Genomic DNA, 18,634 nt, shown 5'->3' on the forward strand with positions numbered 1-18,634 from the left:
AGTGAGTTCAGACATAAGAAGTTACTCTATATAAGAAAATAAAACAGTTTTGGTGTTTTCAGTGATCCTGTATGAACCTTTAGCCGCGGCTGTTGGTTGGAGAATGTATTCAACGAGGAGACATGAATTTCTCTTGCAACATTTTTGGAGAATGTAATTTATTTACTACTCTTTGGTGACTTTCAAAGCTAGAAATGAGGAGGTCTTCCGGGACCATCCTCAAATTGTGGGCTGTGCTGTCTTGAGGGATCAGCGTTTATATTAGTTGAGTTTCCAGTATCAGAATGTGCTAATTACTGCAAGGTCCTCCGCTCACGGGGGATGCTCAGGCCAAGATGCTTTGAGAAAAGCTGCCCAAGAACCCCGAGTGATTCGTGCAGGACAAAGACGGGTCGTTTGTTGCATGGTGTTGGGGAGCCGAGTTCAATCTTAATGATCTGGTGGGGCATGGACGTGGTGAAATGCTAATGATACCAGAAAATACCCTTCCAAGCCTCACAGTCCTGAACTGGGTTAGCAATAAATACAGCGAGTGGAGAACGAGCAGGTACTTTTCATTACATGTGGCAATTAAAATCTGTCTCTTGATTGTGGTGTTTCTTATTAGGGGAAATGACAATGCCAATCCCAGTTTTATTTTGGCAATTTAACACTGTACATTGTCTTCTATGTGCTGGGAGGGTGCTTGCTGGCATCATTTTGATATTAAGGGTCTGGTTTGCCTTATTTTTTAATAAAAATAAATCATATTGATGCAGATATAATTTTATTTCTAACCAGACAAGCCTGCACTAGCCATTTCTCAGGTTTGTGGTGTCTGTCTCCAACAAGATCACAGATATGGAGAAAATGATTTATTTTAGTTTCCAACGCTTAGATAAAACTCTGGTTTTGCGCAGATGGCACTGAAAGGATAACACATAGCTCAGACAAATTTGTATAAGGCACTGTATATTTGTACCAGAATCCAAATCTTCAGTACATCAGTAATATTGAGATTTATACTACTATCATACTAGCCTGTTTTTTGGGGTTTTTTTCAGCAGATAGAATTAATTGCCACGTGTAGAGGTCAGCAGGATTGGCGTACTCTGGTCCGGCTGCGCCATGCATCTTGGGGGGGGGGGGGGTGCTTCTAGCTCCCCAGCCTGGTACCCCAAAGAGCTGTTGGGAATTATCTGGTTGATATTGGAGAACGTATTTTGGGGTTTTGGATGTAAAACGTTCAGAGCAGTGCAGAGCAGGAGCGTGAGGGTGCTCAGCTTTTTGGAGAGGATTGGAGATGCTACAGGCGTTTGGGGAGGATACTTACTCCTCCGTCAAAGGCTTTTATAAAATGCTTTAGTAGAGCATGATAAAGAAAATTCTGATAGTTCCACTAATTCTAAATAAATGTTTACTAAACAACATTAATGGATTTTAAATGTTTTTAGGAGTAGTCATTAGTCCCTCAGTCTTGTATGGTGAAGGGAGTTTTGTCTCGATGGGAGGGCTGCCATTTTAATGCTTCCTGGCAGGAGGTCTATTTTGATCATGCAAATTAGGTTGGAAAAAGTAGGCTACACCATTAAAAAGTAGGCGAGATCGTGAAATTTTAAATTTTTAAGGTGACTGTTTTTCTATTTATTAACATTTTTGTTATCATTGATAATGTACATCACTTTATTTTCCTTAATTCTCACCTCCTCATCCCTTAATGCTGACAACCTCAATGCTGGTTGCTCTTGCATCCACTGCTGAAAATGGAAGCTGTAGTCCGTTGGCTATTTTATTCCCAGCAAGGTGCTTGGAAATATTGCCACGTGATGTGTTTTGTTGTACAGTTAGAAATGCAGATACAGGCTTTTTTGTTGCACCGTGGTTAATTTTTTCTATTCTGTTAACATTAATAGGGACTGAAGGTTAAACTTGGCTTATGTAAACTCTGGGTATTTGCAGGATGCTCTGTTGGCCAAGGGGATTAATTTTGGCAGTGAGAAAGGGGCAAATGGGTGAGGATCAGAGCCAGTGCCCAGAAGACTGGATCTCAAGCAAGAAGATGCTGGGGTTTTCACCAGGATGATCTCTGGGCTCCACCTTCCCCATCAGTTTCTGGCTGGAGGGACAAGCTGCTCACCAGTGGAGTGGCGCGACACTCGTGTAGCACAAGGCCCCGCTGGGGATGTGGGGAACAGCCCCCCTGTACCCATCCTGGCCAGGACGTGGACCCTGCGGCCACCATCCTGCAGAAACGCTGCAGCTCGTCCTTCGCATCCCGCTTCTCCGAGCAACGAGCGCGTCAGCAAAGTAACTGTCTTGGTGCCTGCTGGCTCTTCATTTAATCCTATTAATTTTTAATAGAAAATTAATATTAAGCTAGCATACTTCTAACGTGACTTTGCCTCTGCACAGAAAGATGCCCGATTTGTGTTTGCTTTGGAGAAAAGTGTTGGAGTCTGCAGGAGTGAGACCCTCACGGCGGAGCCGGCAGCCGGAGCAGCGTGGGGCTTTTTGCTGGGAGACATGTCTTTGTAACTGTAGGGCTGTCACCTTCAGCAAATACAGTAGTAGTGCCCTGTTCTGCTTTAGCAATCACAAATGTTGGTTGGATTTCAAATGTATATCTCTAAAAGTAGCGCTCTGCGGCGAGGTGTTGTTTGTATGCCACGCTGCTTGGAGAAACTGAGGGGAACTGGGGATTTCCAGCTAAATGTGTGCAACAAGTGTATTGTCTGTCAATTAGCAGAGAGCTGACCTGACCAGTGTCTAGTGCAAAATGCCAAGAGTTGAATACCAATTTTGTGAGGACTTCAGTAAATATTAATTTTAAGCGATTTAGGGTATCTGTTGGTGAAAAAAGCACGTATTTTTTAATTGTCTTTTTCACTAGGAACTTACAAAGGAAAGCTGTGCTGGAGACAGAGAGTTTGTACCCAGCCATCCAACTATGGCTTTGCTACAGTTGATGTTCTGTAGCCTCCAAAACAGTAAACTTGAAACAGGAAGGTCTGCTCTCCGAGTTGATGGTATCTTTCTCGTTAAGATAGATTCTAGGAAAGTAAGCCGCATTCTTTAGCTCTTGCAAACCTTTTAAATTGTTTTTTTTTCTCACAACCTTAGCCTGATCTTATCATGTAAATAATTGTTGCATCATATTTGCTTTATTCTCTCTACTGGGAAGTCAGGTAATTGCTTTATACTTTTTAATGGGAAGTGTTTGGGAAGCCTCTTACCTCTGAGATGTAGATGAGCAGTGCAGCGACTATTGCATTTCTTGAAGCTTTTCTGGAGCTCGAGGAGCAGTGAGCAGGAGAAAGGAGGCATGGGTGGCTGGTACCTTCTCTTGAATGAGTAGCAGCCGCAGTTACTTGGTGTTTTAGACTCCAACATAAAAGTAAAGCTACCAGTTCTGATGTGCCGTGTATTTAGGTATATCTCATCTGGGGGAATATTCAGCCAGACTTTCCTTATGAAGTAGTATTTTAGGGTATTAATTATTCATAGTCAGTTTAATTCTTCTTTCTTGCATATTTAATTGCAATAGCATGCTGTATGACACAGTGATTTCCCAGAAGAACTGTACACCAAAGGAAAACCATTCAGGTATATAGTATTAAATATGTCCGTGCTAATCTTTGTTGTTTAATTTTGGAGCAGAATGGGATATTATCAGATGTTTCTTGCAGGGAAACAATTATGCAAAATCGTGATTTCGCTTAATCTTTTCAGCTAAATTCTTCAAGATGAAATAGCTGGTTTGATTTTTCACTGATGACGTTTACGTTGTCTTGCTTATTTTATGAGGAAAAAATGCTTAATGGGAGGGAGGACGTGACTTTAGTTTTCTTCTCTGAAGGGGGTGACCTCTGTCAAAGACTTTGGAAGTGCCAATCGATTCCTTCCAGAAGATGAAGGAAAGGAATAAGATTTTTATTGAGTTCTTTTCAGTGATCAGAATAGCAATGCCAAATGCTTGTGTGATTAAGATTTTTTTTTTAATTATTTTTTAATGACTGGGATGGGCTCTTAGTGCTTGACGTGAGAAAATATTGGAGGCACAGGAACTGCAAATGCGTTCACAATTTGATTTGCATTACCCTTGCTCTAGAGCTGGTTTATGCTTGTAAGGCACTTGGTGAAACCGAATTCCTCGTGTTCGGAGAGCAGGATTGTTCTGAGATTTACTGTAGGAGTTTAAACTTCTGAAAAATCTGTTTACAATGTGTCTGAACCGGAGGATAGAGGACACAGTGGAGACTGTTATCTGTTTACTGCTCAGATAAGGAGGTGGAATAGATTGCTGGCCTGTTTCTGAACTCTGCTTAATGAATGGTTGCTAGGCAAATTGCATCTCAATCAGCTTAATCCTCAAGATGTCATTTACAGGTCTGCTCTTTGTGAGGGCCAGAACCGTGTGCTTTCAAACTGTACAGGCCAGAAATTGCTAGCAAAGCAGCTTAGAATAGCTTGTTCAAAAATTCAGTGTACATGTGTTGCTGAGCTGCCCAGTTTAAAGTGCCTGTTGTCGCAAGGCCATCATTGCATCTCCGTGCGCTGGATTAGATGTTTGGTGATAGACAGGAGGCAGCAGCATCATTAGCACTGTTTCTGGATCAGCACACCGTACATCATAATGTTTTGGCACTGGATTAACGTGAAAGAAAATGTTTCTAAATGGGGACTGCACGGCTGAGGTGATGAAAGGTATTTCTGTTTTGTCTGAGTTTGCTCAGTGATGTTGGGGTGTATACGTGGGACATGATTGGCAAACAGGTGAAAATGGGAGGTGGTGTTACCTGGCACGGGGCAGGGAGCTGGGGCTGGCCTTGGTGAGAGATCTCTAATCAGGAGAGGGCACGTGCTGGTTCAGCCTGCCTCTGAAAGGGTGGACTTTCTCCCACACCATCAGGAGAGAGCCAATTAAGTGCACATGCTGGGGTGTGTGTTGCCCACATACATTAGGCTCATAATTTAGTCCAAAGGAAAAAGTTTCCTAACATAGTTAAGCTTTAACAGTCTCTTTGTAAAAAACGATAACAAGATACTTGTTTTTATTGGTATCCCATGGCAGCAATGAATCTCGTAGGCAGAGCATTGTTCTTTGCATGGCTACACCTTCCTGTCTTTTGAAATATACCCTCTGTGATTGCTATATGTCATGACACTGAACATTGTAAATGCAAACTGGAAAAGACTGGGCTTGTTGAATGCTAAAGACATTTTAGAACTGTTTATGGTCACCGTGTGCTGATATGAAATGTCCTTCACGTGGCACAGTTATTAACAGTGCAGGTGAAAGCGTACTATGTGAACTTTGCAGTGCTTGCATAGTTTGTATGTGTGCAGCTTTTGTGTTATGCAAAAATACTGTTACAATTTTAGGAAAAGATTGTATTAAAACATGGAGAGACTCTCAAAGTAAAGCCTCAGTAAAATATTCCACCTTAGTCACCAGCAAAATGATGGTGGTGCTTGCATCTTTACGGTGTAGATGTGAAGAGGACTGTCGAACAGAAAGAAGACTTTGTGATCAGAGAGTGCTTTTCATGCAAATGAAGATTTTATTACATGCTGCTGAATCAGGGGCTTGTGTAGCGAGAACAGCACAGAAGTGATAAGATCACTTTGTCATAGCTTGAAATTTTGCCCAGCGTGTCTTTCAGATCGCTGAAACGGGCAAGAATCACTCTTGTTAAGGGCACAGCAGTAACTGATAAAATATTTTGCGGGCAGGGCTTTTTCTTCGTGGCTTTCTGCAGTGATCTGCCACGTGTCCGCAGCCCTGATTTCAAAGCAATGAGGAACTGCAACGTGTAGGTGACCCTGCATAGCAGCAAAGTCATAAAACCTCCTGTTTCTGATGGGGTCCTGGTTCTGCTCTTGCCCGAATGGGTACAGAATCTCCTCTCTGCTGCAAGCTAGAAGCCGTTAGCATTGGTTAGAGCAGAGTTGTCCATCCTTTTGGCTGGGATAGCCTGTGTTGGCTGTTCCTGAGTCATACGGGGGCTCTGCGTACACCGCAGGACTGTGTTTTTCTGCAAAGGGCACCCATCCAGGACTGGCTCTGTTGGTTTTGCTTTTGTATTTGTTAGCTACTGTCATCTTCCTAATGTCCTTCTTTCATGGTTAGAACTGGTTTGGTTTAATGAGGACTGTTGTTGTCAGCAAGCGAATGGATATATGTAGTAGGATAGGCATCTAAATCTTCCCCTGCAGATGGGTAGTGTTCAGCATCCTGATGTGACCTTGGTAAAAAAGTTCTCAGGCGTGTTACTTTCCCTCTCTATTTATCTCTCTTGCTGTGTAGCAGCTTTCCTTACAGAGAAGCATCTGAGCTATTGGAAATCTGTCCTCTCTTCTCTTCCTCTCTCCAGAGATATTGTCAGCATAACACCCAAGCTACTTAGATTTACACCTGAATATTCTGCTTTTGCACAATCAGGAGTCATTCAGTGAACTAGCAAGATGAGAAGTAGTTTAAGATTTAGGGCTGACATTTTTAGACACTTTTCGATCCATAATTTTGAATAGTCTTGGTGAGAAAGGTCAAAGACTTCCTTCACATGGGATGCCCCCGTATGTGTGTGTTGAACCTCTATCAAAGCATATAGCGCAGGGGAGAAACATGCTTAACAGCCATCAGATTGCAGCGTGGGGCTGTTCATATTTCAGATTCTCATCTGAAGAGTCTAGGAACAAAATCTAACTGTGCACATTCCTGGAGAGTTTCAGAGCGGCAGGATGGAACCTTTTTTCCTGTTTTTCTCATGCAAATTGTGGTAAGGATTATTCAGTGTTTAAAATCTGGTTTATACTGGCTTCTGAATTTCATTTAAAATAAACATCTGGAGAGCTTTTTGATCTCCTGTGCAAGATTGTTGTCTGCCTCACTCGTTAAAATGACTTCTGCTTAATTTTTAGTGAAAGGCAAAGACCTAGATCATTTTAGCCCAGAGGCAATCTAAATGGTTCACCTTCTGCAGTTAGAAATTTCCATGAGCACACAGCCTATCCAGTAGATATTTAAAATCCTTTCTCTTAGGGAGCATGGCAACGATAGGTATCTGGTTTTTCTGTGCTGCTATTTGGGATCCGCGAGGCTGCTACCTGTAGTGCGATTTGTACTTCTGCAAAGCCTCATTCTCCCGGTGCTGAGCACGTATCAGAGCGGATGCTCCATTCGAAGAGAATTACAGTCTTGTCCCTTTGCAGCTTGCAGTACAAAGCCCTCCTCCTCCGGAAGATTGCCGTGGTTTACTGGTATCCCGCAGTCAGATCGTTGGAACAGTGTCACACAGGGAGTAATCGGTTATTTATTCAAATAGCCATTACATTTGGAGTATGTTTTCTCTGGTTTGATAGGAGCTCACTCCTCTACTCTTCACTGGAGACTGAAAATGTGTGCCAGTGGCGAGAGTGCTGGATACACACTTCCTCTGTCTTCCTGGCTTTGAAATGGGTTCCTGTTGCTCTTTGGCAGAGCCTGAAGCAGTGATCTGTGGAAGCAGCGTATTCAGACCAAGAGTGACTTTACCTCTTTGTTTTCTCTCTTTATTTATGTCTGTATGGGATCAGCTGGTCCCGCATTATGTGTGAAGTAGTTAAATTTTAGCCTTCATCTGCAGGATGTGATTTCTCCCCCTCCCCTCCAGTCGCTTTGATCAAATCAAATAAAAATGCAGCGCTTTCATTTCTAGTTTCGTAGTTTCAAAGACAATCTCTTGACATGCTCTAGCAGTCTGGACCTGAGTCCTTTTTTTTCCTTAGTCCAAAGGCGCACCATGTCTTGTGCCTTTCTCTGTATCAGCAGTTGCAATCTGCGTTGGCTTTTATCTGCATCAAAAGACAAATGGAAGAGAGCAAGACACTACAGGAATGGGAAACAGACTTAACATGTGCAATGGAAATATGTAATCCTTACGTTCAGTCTGCCACATGGAGTACAGGCCAGTTTCTGTACTGGATATTTGTAACCTATACTCCCAGAAATGTGAGTTTAAATTTTAGGCTTTGAAGATTGGTTAATCCCCCCAGTGGTTAATACCAACATAAAATTGTCTGTGATGTCAAGCCTTTCCTTCTAAATGCCTTTTTTTTTTTTTTTAATATGTCAACTATACAAAGCAGCGCTCAATTTGAGAAATTAGCATTCAAACACTCTGTAAGCATTTTATTTTTGTCCGCTTTGTGAGCAGCTGAACACATGTCCAGGCTGAAATACGCTGAGCCCCTGCTTCCCGGCAAGCGTGCCAGTGCCGCTCGGCGTGAGGAGTGATGAGGAGGCTCCCAGCCGCACAGGCGCAGCAGAATTTGGAACTTTGTCCGGTGTCCTGAAAAGGCACTCCTGACCTCCATCCTGGAAAAGCACATCTGCAAATCTCCTGCTTGACGGCATCCCGAGGGAGAGGATCCCAGCTAAGCCCTACTAAATCATACCCAGTTTCTCAGTGAGATGAGCACTCTGGTCGCTGTCATCCCGATCAAAATCCAAACCGTGTCTGATGGCATCCGTAATGTTGCGGCACGCATTACTTTTTGCAGCGTAGTAGTGCTTAAAGCAAAGTGTGTTTCTCTCTGCATTAAGGAGTCAGATTCAGCTATTCAAAGCAAGTTGATAAATTGCTTTTCATTAAGTGTCTGAGCGCCAAGGGGTTCAGTATGTGTTCCAAGGAAAAAAATACATTAATTACCGCTTCTGTAGAGCATTTATCAATCACATAGTTATAAACAGTACTAATGCAGTTAATTGAAGGTAGAAAAATTTACCTTTTGAATTTGTTGACTGTAGCAATTCCATGGTTAGCAAGACAAATTGTCTGGAAATTAAAATAAAGTGATACTCTGGGGATTGCCTGAGTAACCGTCTCGAGTATACACTTGACCAGACTCTCACACAGTGTTCAGAGGGGCTGTGCTGCCTTTTAGCACGAGAGGCACCGTGGAGGTCAGGGTTGCCTGTGACAGTTACAGCCCAGGTTGTCGAGAGCTCAGCGTTCACGCAGGCGGGTTGTTGCTGTGTTTGCCATTGAGGTACAGCCGTACAGGCTGCGGTAGCAGTATTTGTTCTCTTCTTGCCCACACAGCCAGGTTGTGTTTATCATGCAAAGGGATGTCTCACTGACTGTAGTACAGTTATAATTGCCTCTGTGTCCTGTCCGTACAATTTACTTATTGCCATGTGCGCGCGTTGGGTTTTTTTAAAAGAAAAAGGCAAGTGCAGAGGAAGAATGATGCACAAAAGCAAGCAAAAATCTCCTGCTCACCTGTAGTCAGTAAAACTTACCATGAAAAAATAAATCTTTGTGAATATAAACTTTGGATAAAGGCGACGTGTTGGTGGCTGTTGAAGGAGTCAGGTGAGATAGCACTGAAGTATTTTACCAGGTCTGCAGACAAAAATTTCTGGTGCTTGTGATGCGCAGAGGTTTTGAAAACATCTTCCACACTCGAGTTGCTGTTTTGAACTGCCAGCCGTGCAACTTGCCCATTTTCATGCTTCTCAGGAAAGCACTGAGAATAGCAGACTTTTTACAGTATCTCACAATTGATGTATTTCTTGTCCTTTCTTCTGTTGGGTTGTTATGAAATGACCTTTGAGTTTCTTGGAAGATTGATAAGGACACTAGGTCTGTGTCAGGACAAGCCAGCGGGGCACCAGCACCTCATTCTGAAGGTTGATGGGAAAACGCCGTCCCAGTGTCTGGTCCAGCTCTTTGGTATTCACCTGATGGCTTGTGTTTGCTGCTGCTGAGTGTTTGGTGCTTGTGTTGCAGCTTCTGTTTGAGGTTCTTGGAATACTTTTCATCTTTACAGTAGGCTGCACAATATCTCCAACTACAGGAGAAGGTCTTGCCTTGTCCTTACAAATGGTAAAATGTGTATCTAAGAGCTGATGTGTTTGTGGTCCAGCAGGAAGCTCTGACACAGTGCACAATTAGAGATCTCCAATTTTGTATCTTAAATAAAAATCTGCTGTATATTTCCTCACTTGCTTTGTCACTAGGCTGTTAAAATTTCACCATAGGTGAGACCTTAATTCAGTATCCAAAGAGCTAAATACTAAACCAAACAGTGTAATTGTACAGGTCAAACTGGTACACATGCATAACCAATACAAACTGAAATCCGTCTTCCTCCCCCCGTGAGCCTGCCTGCTTGTGTTCACACACCACCGGCACACCTGGTCCACAAGTGAGTCACTTTTTTTTTTTCTTCCCCCTTAATATGCCAGTTCAGTTTTTTGTTTTGTATGAAGTCTAATTCATTCTGCCTCATCTTATTTGCAAATATTTCTCATTTTAAAAATAGATTCACTTGAAAACAGGACTCAAAGCATATTTTTCAATATCTAACAAATGTCTGGTTTGTTGTTTGTGTGTTGTATAGAGGTAAAATTTGTTCAAAGTTAGCTCTGAAAAAATGGGTTTTTTTAAATAATCAGCTTGTAATAAACAGGGGAAGACAGCTACTTTCCTACTCAAGGAACTGTCATGATCTGTAACTTCTAACGATATTTTAGAAGGAAAAACTGTCATCCTTCTGTCATGTGCAGCCACAAGGATTTCTGTAAGTCATGATTAAGACTTTAATTCTGGGCTTTTGTAGAGTAAGTGTGGAATGAGAGAAGATAATGATAATGGTGATCTGTGCGAAGCAGCCAGTGGAGAGGGAACTATTTAATGTTTCTTTTCCCCTTCACCTAAGCAGCTGTTTGCTGTACTTAAGAAAAGCTTCCTTTTCAGATCTAGGAAGGCAAGAAAGTTGAGAGGGAGAAATTCTGGCCGAGAGTGGCATGAGGAAGCTCACAGCTTTTGCTTGTCCTTTGTGGTAAAGCCCAGAATTACAACCTCATGCTTCTCCCAGACCTTGAGCACGTAGGAAAGCTGCACATAACACTGATGCAGTACATGTTCTTGCTGATGAGGTTATAACTGCAGACTCTCTGCTATGGGAAAGGGGTCGATGTGCATTTTGGTTTCTTATCACTTGAATGCAGAAGGAAGTTGCATACGAGAATGGAGAATGTCTGTTGGTGGGAATGCATGATGCCTCCGTTGGGGTACGTGTTAGCAGCATCCTGTAGTTTGGTAGTTGCTGGGCTGTTCCGGTTTTGCTTTGGATGGAAGTCATCTCAGCTAACCTTAATACCGTCATGTTCACGTGAAAACATGCACACTCGTATCTGTAAGTCTGTTCCTTTTCTAATAGTAGCTGCTGTGATATTATAGATGCTGCTGGAGATGTAGGAAGAAGGTGGGTTTAGTTTGCCCTAAGGATAATGGATGCTTTGGAGGAAGGAATGTTTGTGCTTCAGTATCTTGTTGAAGAAAATGGTGTCATCTGTGAATGTTACAGTGATGGGTAGGGAGTCTGTTTTGCATTTTGAAAATACAAATGTAAGCCTAATATCCTGTGCGAGTTATGATTTTGATGATAACGCTGTATTTACCTGGCCTCTGCTCTTAACTGCTGCAGTTCAACAGTAGCATCCTTTGCCTCCCTCTCCTAAATGACCATGCACTGTGAAACGTAACGAAGATACATTCCAGACTGATTCTTCGTCTCTGTTTCCCACCAGTACCACATTAAAAACTTGGAGTTGGAAGTTACCATATAAAAGGAGAAAGAAAATGAATTAAAGGTCAGAGTGCTTTAGTGTAGTGAAAATTCAGAGGCGGCAGATACAAAGTTATTCAAATCACTTTTGACTTCAGGCAGGTCGATTTTCCTATTTCTTCCGTATGTTCCCATGGTAAAAGTAGTATCTCATCTGTCTCATAACTGACCACTAGCATATGTGTTTCAAGCACAGCCAGAAATGCTCCTTTGAAGCTTTGGCCAGGCCTTACAATCGTCCTGACTTGTCTTTTCTACATCTTTCCTTTGCCTTAGAAGCGGCCTGCAACACCTGGCAAGACCTACTTATGCCTGTGTTGTCTGTCAGCTCCTGCCACGTTGCAGAATACGGAGTTAAATCTAAAAATAGGCTTAAAAAGAGGTGAGGGCTTTGAGCAAAGTAAAATAAGCCACTGATTTGGGTCATGAAAGGGAATTGATGTCACTGGTTCTCTGTTGCAGCTTTCTTGAGCTAAGAAGTTCTGTTCTGAGCCGTGAAAATGCAGAGGAGCGGTGGTGAGCAAATGGCGCTGAGGAGAGGGAAGGGTGGTCTGCTTCCAGTTCTCACAATGAGACTGCCCGGATCGTGACCTTGTAAGCCTGATGTGAGAAGTCAAGGTGGTATTGAACGCTCCGTAGTTTCATTTATCTTCGTGGCCATCTTCAGTGGTAGAAAACTGTCACCCACTGCTGTCCTTTTAACAAGGAGCGACCACGGCATTGGATGATTAAATGCTTCATCCAAAATTATGTCAGGAACCTGTGGTGAGCCGGATACTTCCCTCTATCTCTTCTGTCATAGGCTAGCCCATTATCAGGACACCAGTCTTCTAACATAAATGTGGTCAAAAAATCTTAAGCCTCTGTAAAAAGAGTTGTGTGCAATTTTTGCCCATTTCAGAGTGGTTATGTGGCTTGAGTAATGTTTGTTAAGTGCTTTGATATGCTTTGGTGAAGGGCAGAGTGTTAATAATTAAAATTGGAAGGAAGTTCTAAAGTAGTATGGGGGATGACGACCGCTTTCTGGTCTGTTAGTTAATAAAAATGCAAAATATAAATGGACGAATCAGCAGGAATTTAGTTTAACGCTCCCTTCCCCCAGCCACCTGCATGGGCTGAGCACAAAAAGCAGCTAATTGTCTGCTCCGCTGCAGAGATGAAAGAAGCTGGTCCTACATCAGGAAAGGCTATTGAACTGCATGAAGGTGGTAAATTATCAGCACTGAAAACCTTTTGAGTTGGTATCGTTATGTGCTCAAAAAGTACATTATTTGTACCGGTATTTACAGCGTTCGGGGGCTGATGAAACCAGCGTCTCGTGACATGAACTTTACGTTTCAGTCGGTGTAATTAAGAGGTCAGTAAAACTGAAACTTGTTTTTCAAACTCTACACCTTGGTGGTGTTTGGTTGTTGTCGAAGGGTGTGTTTGCTGAGGATGGGCCCTCTTAATGGCTTTATCTTGGCCCAGCTAACGAGCTGTTTGCAGAATTGCCCTGTGATTTGCAGTGGGCAGACTGTAAGAGCAGCCTCGTGTTTGTCCATTTTACTGCTAGCAGTTTCATTTGCAAAGTGCAGGCAGGAGCAGGCTTCTTGCCAGCAACAGCTTCATTCAGATTAGGGCTTTAGTTCAATTATGTCCAATTAACTTTTATTGCAGATAGCAGTGATAATTACTTGCAAGTCAATTTTTTGGCTGTGGTTATCCCAAGGCTAAAGTCTGAGCTTGATGGATTTTAATAACTGAAGTGACGTATAGTTTTTCCTCTTTTTTTTCTTCTTTAGGCCTCAATTAGATGAAAGGTCAGAAGCTATGTAAAAATCCATTTTACAATTAAAGCCAACTGTTCTACTCTTCAGCAGATGCGTAGTACTGTGTTTTAAAATAATCTCTTGGGACCGACCTAAAAAAAGGCTTTTTAAACTCTAAGATCATAACCTTGAGCTTGCTCTGTTTTATCCAAAGAGTGAATTTGATGGAGCTGATGACACACGCGGCAGTACCTGCTCGCCTGGAGCCGAGAGCCGCTGCCTTGGCTTTTTTTACTGCGCTACATCCTGTTCAAAATTGCTAACCTGGAAGCCTTTAGTGGTAGCCCTTGGGCATGAGGAGTGTGATATGAACAATATTCCATTTAAGTGCTGTTACCCCAAAGCTTCTTCATTTTCTTCCTTGTTGCACATTGCCACCCCAGCTTGGGGAGAGGAGCAGAGCTGTGCTGCAGCAGGTGCCTCCCCTCTCCCAAAGCACCACACGTACATTTAAATTCTCTCTGCCTTCCCCTCCAAACTATTTAATTTTGTTGCCTGAGTAACATTATAAATGGAGGTCAGCCTGAAAGGTGAAATGGTTTACAAGCAAAATCATAGTTAATTAAACTGCAAGAAGCAAAAATTGATTTTGATCGAAACTGTTGCAAGGCTCTACAAAAGGTCCACCTGAATGCAGAAAGCCAAAAGGTCCTGTGCTGGCAGATGCTGACGGTGCACACCGCTTGTTACAAAAGGCGACTTTCTATTGTTCAGTCTTCCTATTTATTTACCCCCAAGTATACTTGATGCTATTGTGATTTATTGCCATTTCAAAAGACTACCTCTCTGCGCATTATTTTGCAGTTTTCCATTTATAAAACATTAAGAGGATGTGATACCAGCCGGTGGTGAATACAGTGCTAGTTTGGTAATTTTGTTCCAGGAAATGGTAAGATTTATCTCTGGCTTTTCAGCAGTCCTGGGAAAGGGCCATTCTGGTAAGTGCCCAAGAATAAAGGGGGGGTTAGGGCTGGAGAAAGGCAGGAAGCCTGCAGGATCAGTCTAGACGCTGTCAAGCAAGCCACGGCTGACTGGAAGGAATCGTATTGAACACAGAGGTTGGGGGGGGGGTCAGCATTAGCAGTTGATACGAACAAATTTTTGAAACCCCTAGATTTTAGGTTACTTTGGGAGAGGGAAAAGGAATGAGTCTCATTTGGTCTTGAGCAGCCTGCCGGGGGGTAAATGAGACACTGAGTTTCCCTTGGAGCATGAAAATTGGCCCAGATTCAATTACATTTCCTGGCAAGCTCTTACAGACATTAGTACCAAAGAAACTTTACAACCCAGAGTTAGTTTTTTGGTTTTGTTTGCAGCATTTATATAGGCTGAAGTTGGAATGTGCCGCGTGCACTTGGGGGTTGCCGTAAATCCCGCCAGCGTTTATGGAATTTCACGGGGCTACCTTGTGAATAACGAGGAGAAGCGAAGCGTATCAGCCCAGCCACAAGCGCTTAACAACCCTCGCACGGCTTACGGGACCCCAGGGTGCTGGAAACTTGGAATAGTTTGGGGCTTTTCTTTTGTGTGTGGGTAGATGCTCCTGCTTCCTCCCAGCCCCAAGCTTTGTGAACAAGCCCGCAGTTAATCGTGGAATTTCAAACATGCGTGTTTACTTTCAGGAACCTAACTTTAGACTTCACCAGCTTGCTTTCATCTAAACCAGCTCAGTTTCCCATATTTCACTGGCTGGGGATGGTTTGTGGGGAGTGTTTCTTTTGTGTGCTTACCCTGTAAGGCCTCTTGGGAGCTTCAGAGACTGGTGTATTTAAGAACTTGGCAATAACTCTGCATATGTGGTCTGTTTATATAATGATAAAGCTGTGTTAGAGTATTAGAAGTTTCCTAGTAGTGCTGAGTTGCTTTACACCTAGGTTTTACTCTAGCTTGTAAAAGTACCCACTGGCCTGAGGAGCACTGGTTCTGGCAGGGGCAACACTAAACTTTGAATATTGGGCAAGAAATAACAGCTCTTTTTAGTCCAGAAAAGCAGTATCACGGTAAGTTACTGGAACTGATTCTTAGCTCTGCAGGGAGGGTGTCCCTGGGCAATGGGTGGAGGTGAGTTCTTCCGTCCTACCCAGTGAGCCTTGGTGGTGACAGGACTTACTCTGAAAATCAGTGCAGGGGACTGTGCTGCCTGGACCAAAAACCACCCTGATGTGCAGGTAAGGCCAAATGTAACAGTCCTTGTGGGGATGTGACCATTTACCCCCAAATCCCAAGCACTGCAAATCCCTCTTAAGCTTAACATACTCTGATTTAATTATTAATAAATCTGTTCATGTGTCTAAACCTGCTGACTATTTCGTAGAGCGTCCTGCAGTACATGTGCCGTTAAGATTATATCCTGCAGCCAGATTAGATTAAAATCACTTCAAAGATGGGTATTTATTTATTTATTCCAATCTAATGATTGTTTTCTTCTAGAAATGTACTTTATCTTTTTATAAATATTTTCAAGGCAGAGCTCATTGTGCTGTGTTTGGCAGTATACAGAATCAGTTTAAAATACAATTTTAAAACTTTAAAGGTAGTAGTTTTACAGCTGCCCTCCATTGCTGGGTGCCAAAGCCTATCTGTCACCTTGCTCTCTGGTTTGCAGCTCACCAGTTTAGGTGACAGTGTTACCGAGTCTGGCATAGTGCAAAAACCCCCTCTGTTCCGGATTCACCGTGTCCGTTCCAGTTCCCCCGGTAACACACCGCCCATCCTCGGAGGCGCTGGGGCAGTAGCCCTGCGGGGAGCTTTGCCAGGTGCTGGTGCCCACACAAGTTGCCACCATGAAGCCAAGTCTGCTAGTGAGAAGTCTTGATGTGCCAAGTTCAGTTTATCTCCCGCTCTGGACTAATTAGAAGCAATAAAGCCGAGCGCAGGAGGGGATGATGGGCCCAGCTGCCTTTGTGTCAGGACCCTGCACTGCCGACCTGAGGTCGCGCGTAACAGCAGTTTGAGACAGCCATTAATGCTCACCTCAATCCCAAATACAATCCTTGGGGGGGATTTTAGTTCATTTTAGCTGGGTGCTATGTTGGAGTTGTCTGCACAAGCTTGTGCTGAAGAAGAGTTGGGTCAGAAAGTAGTAGTCAGGTGCTGAGTCTCTCAAAGGGAATGAATGTTAATTAATTTCTAACAAAAAAAATGAGTGAGCTTGTTTGTAAAGATATTTCAAATGTGTTTGTTTTCAAATACTGAGATCTCGATTTTGAAAAACTATATTAATTTCATAGAGACCAAAAATTGGAGCAGGATTTTAATTATAATATGGAATTTAGTGATGGAGTTATGGTCAGCACTTCTATATAAGTCTGAATTTCTTTTTTTACTGCTCAGCAGTGACCTAGATGGCATCAATTTGGTTATTGCAAATCAAGCTAAAAGAATGATTTTATGCTTCTACTTAAAATGATTTTTTTAAGTCCAATATTTCCTTTAACATTATTATTGCCACCCCAGTCTTTTATGAACCTTTGGCATCACCTAAAATGATTATTTGCCTGCGGGAACAACTTGCTTTTATAGCCCTCTCTAAAACATTACTCTCTATATTGGAGCTAAAGCTTCTGTAAATACATGTTTTGACCTTCAAGTAAATACTGCTATCTTATCGCAGAAGCCTGGCTATTCTGAGTTGAATGCTGTGACCACTCTTAATCACTTGTTCTCTCTCCTAATGTGCCATTATCCTGTTTATTGCTGTGTGCGTGGGGCTGAGCCTCTCCATGGCACTTCAGCAAAAGAGTCGCAGTTTTCAGGCTATAATGAGCATTAATGACAGAGCAGGTGAGCAAACCCTCCGCATATCTCGCTGTCAGAAATGCTGCTTGTTCAGTCAAAGAGCACGTTGAGTGCAGTGCTGCGCTACAGAGCGCTTTTCTCTCTTTCAAGGCTGCACACAAACTTGCCATCAGTGAAGTAATGTTATAGATACCGAGCTCCTTTGGCCGTGCAGGGATGGGAGGTAATCCTGGGCTGGTGTCAGGTATTACTGGAGTGAAAGGTAAATGCTTAGGTGAATATGGGACTGGTGTGATCTGATGGTTTTCTGACTACAGTGAAGGCTCTTTAATTTTGTTTGTCTGCTTTTCACTGAGGTCTTGTTTTTGCCAGTCTTCTGAAGCTGATGAAATGAGGAAAAAAGCAAAACACAATTACTATTTTTTCTTGCTGACTGTTAGTGTTTCGGTTGCTTACTCAGTAAAGCTTTGGCAACTCATGGTGGTTTTGTCTTCTGATTAAAAGGAGCTGGATTCTCTTTTTGGTCTTGCTGGGCATGATTTGGGGCAAGAAACTGCTGCCCACAGGCTGTTTGCAAAGTTTCACTGAACATTGCGTACTTACAGTCGTGAATTAATCTCATCTATAAAGGTCAAGCAACTTTTCAGTTCCTAAAGCAATTCCTTTTAAGTTGTGGATGTGACAGGTCTTCCATCATCATTTCTGAACACCTTCTGAGAGATTCCAAGAACTCCACCTCCTACAGAGGGCGAGAAGAAAATCCGGGTTTAGATTTATTTCACAAGATTTTACAACTACGTATCTTGGACTTCGTTACTATCTCCTAGGAATGAAATGGAGAACGACATAAACTTGTTGCGCTGTCGGCCCTGCAGCTTGGTGAGGTCGCGAGTTTGCTTCTGACGACACTGCGTCGCTGTTAACCCTGAGTGGGTAGGGTGAATGGGCAGTAGTATGGAGTTGTCAAGCTGACATTCAGTGCCCAAAGCTATTTTTAATTGTTAGACCTAATGGTCTCGCTCAGCTTTTGAGAGCACTTGCACAGTGAAGATGCAGAAGTTTTCATAAATTAGTATTTGTATGAGATTTCTTGGCTGTTGGTTTAATCAGCCTTTGTGTGTCGAACCGAGGAAATGCATATAAACACGGAGCTAATGAATTCTGCACAGTGAGTAATTGCTGTGCTATAGGAAAGCTTTAAGTCCACACTGTTCGCTGTATTGCTGCGGGTATTCCTTGGGCGGTCTGACTTGCAACGGTGGTCTGAGGTTAGGTTTCAAATTAAAGTCTTTAAAACGTCCCTGCAGAGAAATCTGCTTTTGGAGCTTTCTGGAGCATGAAGATGGTGGTGCTATCCAGGACACAGTGTTGACATTGCCACATCAGGTGTCATCCAAATGCTTCACATTGTTTGTGCGGTCCTCGGCAGTGCGACTCTTTTCGGAAGTGGCCTCTGTGGGGTTTCTGCAGCCGTGGCTTCTCATGCTGGT

At 42.9% G+C, this 18,634-nt stretch overlaps 1 protein-coding gene across 3 annotated transcripts in view; it reads left to right on the plus strand.

Moving 5' to 3' along the window:
* Positions 1–18,634, plus strand: part of FAM222B (family with sequence similarity 222 member B) — a 37,704-nt gene that overhangs the window by 7,043 nt on the left and 12,027 nt on the right. Inside the window, exon 1 of one of the 3 annotated variants that reach the window (XM_075771241.1) lies at positions 10,152–10,170. The exons of the other annotated variants lie outside the window; for them this stretch is intronic. The gene's annotated coding sequence lies outside the window, so the exon portion shown is untranslated. Of the gene's footprint in view, positions 1–10,151; positions 10,171–18,634 lie in introns of those variants that run through there. 3 annotated transcript variants of the gene reach the window in all.

The sequence above is a fragment of the Balearica regulorum genome, chromosome 19 (genome assembly GCF_011004875.1).
Source record: "Balearica regulorum gibbericeps isolate bBalReg1 chromosome 19, bBalReg1.pri, whole genome shotgun sequence".
In the NCBI taxonomy this organism is placed as follows: Eukaryota; Metazoa; Chordata; class Aves; order Gruiformes; family Gruidae; genus Balearica; species Balearica regulorum.